The 5000-nt window shown below is 33.1% G+C and overlaps 1 protein-coding gene across 2 annotated transcripts in view; it reads left to right on the top strand.

Annotated features, from left to right (window-relative positions):
- Nucleotides 1-3983, top strand: part of fus (epithelial splicing regulatory protein fusilli) — a 149362-nt gene extending 145379 nt beyond the window's left edge. For both annotated transcript variants that reach the window (XM_043009187.2, XM_086541082.1), the window contains exon 13: nt 1-3983. This exon is cut by the window's left edge and continues 1340 nt beyond it. The gene's annotated coding sequence lies outside the window, so the exon portion shown is untranslated.
- Nucleotides 3984-5000: the final 1017 nt, after the last annotated feature.

The raw sequence follows: 5000 nt of genomic DNA on the forward strand, positions 1-5000 counted from the left end.
TATCTGGGCCAAAAATGGATCTGTTCAGTAGCAGATCATTTATACAAAGCCGATGAAATTGATTAAATGTTTTGCAGGGTAGAAATTTCTTTGGAAAAAAAAAACAAGCTGCATATTTTGCCTTTGGAGAAAGGCGGTGCATTTCTTAATTTATTCTTTGAGAAGTGCCTATTCTGTATAATCCCACAGTAACTAAATGATCTCTCATATACTCCCAGTGATGTTCACAAGCCCTTGCCACCATTTTTATTTAACTTTATATATTTTTTTTTTCTATTGTTATTATTTTCCATAAGAATTCTGCTGTGTGGCAGATGGGACAGTCCCATGCACTGTTTCCATAACGACTTACAGTTCTAAGTTTCTGTTCTTTTCCCTGTTTGTGGCAAGACTAGAGATTCTGATCATTACTTAGATCATTTGAATTAAGAAATGCTATATTACATTAACATCTATTATTATAATTTTTTTTTTCTTAATATCATAATTACTAGTTCTGCTACATTGGCTATCTGAGTTTGAGAGCATTATGAAACACTGGTGCCGTAGCAGTTCTGTTGTTTTTTGTATTATGCATAAGACTGATGTAGTATAAAGCATCATTGTGGAAATGAAATTGCCCACTAGAAAATGGGCTCTGGAAATAGGCAGTCAGTGCTGCAGTGCACAAGGTTATCATTCATTAGTATTATCTAATAAGTGTTATTATCTTTATAATCATCATTGTTGAATTTCCTTCACTGTTAGATAATCATTGTTGAATTACTTTCACTGTTAGATGTTGGAGTGCTTCATGAAATGACGAGACCATTCAGAAGTGCTGCAGTATGCTGTAATTTTAGATAGTAGGCAGATTTCCCATAAGAAGAATTTGGGAGGAGACAGTTGCTAAGAATGTTTTCAAATGATGAGTTTATTATCATAGTTATTAAGTTGCCCTAAAATACCAGATTGTAGGGCCTTCAATCTAATAGGTGCGTTTTGAGTGCCGCAGTGTATCGATTTCCTGTTCTTCGTACCCTAGTCGTGATAGCGTGAGTAGTGAGCCTCATCGGTGCTCAAGCCACTCTCAACCTAATGCTCAGGCAGCCACGTGCACCACATCTCTAAAATTCTTACTTATTTTTCTTGTCGTTTTCTTTTTTCATGTTTTATTCATTGAGTGCATTTATTTTATACTATTAATTTTTTATTTTTTATCAATGTATTTTGGTTCAGTTTTTTCTTTTCTTTTCTTTTCTTTTTCTTTTTCTCTTCTCCTTTTTTGCCATCTTTCAAAGTATTAGTATTTATCCCTTATAATACTCAATTGTTAATTACCATCCAATGTTCTTCAGTTCTTCATCTTTTTATTTTTATTTCATTTTATATATTCCTTCCCCCCCACCCCCCTTATCTCATCCCCCCTCTCTCACGCAACTGTAGTGAGTCCGATCTCTGAAACCACCCCATGACTTAGATAGATCTGATTTGGAGTCAGTGCTGTCCTTCAGAAAATGATTTTCATTCGTGATCGTGGTGTACGTGGCTGAAATACTTATTTATTACACATATTACCAATTTAAATATGATAAATAATAAAAAAAAGAAGTTTGCACGAAATTAAGAGCAGATAAATTATTTCCTATGTTAACAAGTCATCAGCATCCAAAGATAAGTATGTGTAACAAGTGAATAAGGTTTTTATTGTATTATAATTATTGCATTATCTCGTGACCATCATCTGTGATATTTTAATGTGTGAAGAGCCATCTTATGGAATGCCAGGGAGACAGGTGCTCAATAGTTTGGTTATTAATATGTGGCTAAAATTCACAATGATTTTTTAAGGGAGAATTACTGGTAGGTCTTGGGCATCTTCAAAGGTGTTCAGGGATGACCTGGCTCCCTCTCGGCAGAAAATTGCTTGGCAAAAAAAAGGGAAATGAAAATCAGTGTAAAAGAAGAAGAAAAATGCATTTGTTCTACCAACAAGCTCAAGAACTTCATGTATATGGGCATACAAATTATCATAGTTTTGATTGGCATTTATGATAAGGAAGTTTATGTGTGGCACATAGTTTGTCAAGTGTCTGTGGTGCCCATATTTCTCTTTATCTAACAATGCATTTTATACTGAAAAAGGGAAAGGCATGAGAGATATGCAACATACCACTTCAGATACCTGTCGTTTGGGAGCCATGGGACGGTCTTTCTCTTTCTGTAGGTAATTTTTTTCGTTATTATTATTACACCGGGTGCATTGGAAAGGTACTTCTGGGGGAGCAGTAAATAATAATTTGTTGCTCAGTAGCTCACCTTGGGTCATGCTCTGTCAGTCCACAGTCTTGTTTTAAATGAATTTCTGAAGGTGGTTGTGGCAGTCACTAGCTTTTGGTTCTTTGCGGCTTTGGGTACACCATACTAGGGTATGTGTAAATTTTCCTCACTTCCTCATTGTCTTCATTTGTACTTGCTTCTTCTTGACTGTAGTGTGTTTAAAAAAGAAAAAAAAGTTGAAAATCAGATCATGAGATCTGAATTGGCCATCGCACTGAAACTTCTCACGAGACTCTTGTAATGGGAGTTTCATATATTTTACAGAGGCCAATTTAGGATTCATTGATTAGTAGTGCTAATAATAATAATAATCCTAGCATCCCAGTATAATCCTTTACCTGATTTCCATGGCTTTTTACACTAGAGATAACGTAGTTCTTAAGGTCATTCCATATATTGTGCTCCATACTTCATTGTGCACATTCCATTAGTATAATAGGAAATATTTTTCTCCAGTTCCATTTTTCATTCTTGTAAATAATGGAGAAAATTGTCCTTGATGTTTTGCTCTTGGGAAAGATGGCTCATGAAGACCCATCTTGTTGAGAGCAATGAATTTTCCTTAATCGAAGATTGTCTTCGATTAACTCTCATCTTTACTCTCAATTTCCTGTTTGTATTTCTTATACTTGTTCTTTTTCCCCATCCCACCTTTCCCTTTTTTTTTTTCTTTGCTTTTTTTTTTCTTTCTTTTTATAGATATTCCGATTTTAATGTAGATTTTATATAGACTACATTTTATTTAATTAAAATGTGTTGTACGAAGTGGTTGATTTATGAATTCTAGTTGATTATTTTCTCCTTGTATAATCTACATTGCATTTGCCAAGACTCGAGCCACGATGGTGTTGGCATGTCAACTAGCATGTTACACCTCGCCATGCCAACCATTGCTTACAATATATTAGAACCAATACCCACCTATGGATCTCTGCAGTTGCAAGTTGTACTGCTCGGTGCAGGGACCAAAGAATTGTAAGGGTGTAAAGCAGAATGTACATGAAGAAGATGCCCTCTCTAGGTCTTTCCTTCCATTGGGATATATTCATCCCCAAGTGCAATAATACACAAGATATTTATCCTGTATTTCTAGTGAGTGTAACTTGTTGCAATATAAGAGTATAATTATCATTATACACTAAAGTGTTGATATAGAATTTTGAATTTTTCTATCTTTGTAGTTCTACGTGAACTATGTTGAAATGTGACTTAATATGATTATCAAGTGTAATATATATCTTCTAATTTTACATGGATGGAAAATATATTACTCACAGATGCGTTTAGGAGTAGGTCTCTCGACAGCCACTCTGGACGCGCCAATTCATTCAGCCTTAAAAGAGTGAATGATGATAGCTTTTGAAAGAAAGAAAAAGTTGCTGTATTTAAAGACCCCCCTCACCCCACCCCTGCTAAAAGGAAAAGAAAATAGACTTCACTCCCATTTAACAAACTAACAAAAAAAGGGGAGATTTTTTCACATGTTTTGTAGACATAGTTGTAATTTTGGAACACAGAAAACTCCTGAAATAGAGAGTAGCATATAATTAAAGACTTGTTTTATCTTTTTTTTTCTTGTATGTGCAAATATAGTTTAGTGATCATAGCAGCTTTTTGCATGTATTTATATTGAATAATGTAATGAATAAAGTAATCCATGCAAATATTTTATTTTTAATTCCCTTGATAATGTGTGTTCTCTGTATGAAATAGATTTAGAAATGTGAATGTTTTATTGGATTATATTGAAAGGAGAAGAAGTGAACTTTTACTCTCTAATTAAACAAACATATATAATTGTACAGCAGAATGTAGTGGAAGAGAGAGAAGAAAATAAATGTGAAAAAATATAATTGCTTGGAATTACAGCATATGAATAAATTAATTTCCATTGCAGTTGTAATCTACAGAGGAAAAAAAATCATGTCCATATGATGTTTTGCACTAATATTTATGGTGATTCTATTGAAAGAGGAATGATCACCACAAAAAATATAAAGTCCATTGTTTTTAATATGAATAATTATAAATGAATTTGTAATAAATTCATGCTATGGATAAGGTCTGTATCTTTGAAGGAGTCTTGAATTGCCTTAACCCCCCCCAAAAAAGTTAGAAGTTTAAAAAAATGTTTCTTGGCCACGGCCCTATTATACATTAAGATAGTGAAAGTAGTTAATAAATCCATTACTCTTGAAATTTAGGTAAGTGTTAGATGTTGATTAGTTTTTATATAAATAGAAAAAAAATCTTACTAACCCTATGTATTATTACCGTTACATGTTTTACTGTATCTTGCAAGAACAAAACATATCGATATAAATGTGAAATGTTATTTTAAAATATGCAGCTTGAACTGAATCAGTTTAATCAGAAAAAAGTTTCATATGACAAATGCAAATAACCGACTTGAGAACAATCAAGATATATGACAAAGATTAAAATCATCCCGTCAGAGGTCATCTCTGGAATATAGCACTTATCCTAGATAATGTTATTCATATAAATCTGTGGTTACTGTTTCGTAATATCGTAGAATTCTTTTGTCATTTTTTTCAGCAAGCGATTGATCCTAAACATAAATTTAAACGAGTAGCCCCTAAAAATAAAATTTTCTTTGAATACAAGAATATGCTATCGTTTTCTAAGGATTCAGTAGTATATGGATAAACTCAATTATC

This window comes from Penaeus japonicus, unplaced genomic scaffold, assembly GCF_977035675.1.
Source record: "Penaeus japonicus unplaced genomic scaffold, GWHDUDI00000001_assembly GWHDUDI00000010, whole genome shotgun sequence".
Classification (NCBI taxonomy): domain Eukaryota; kingdom Metazoa; phylum Arthropoda; class Malacostraca; order Decapoda; family Penaeidae; genus Penaeus; species Penaeus japonicus.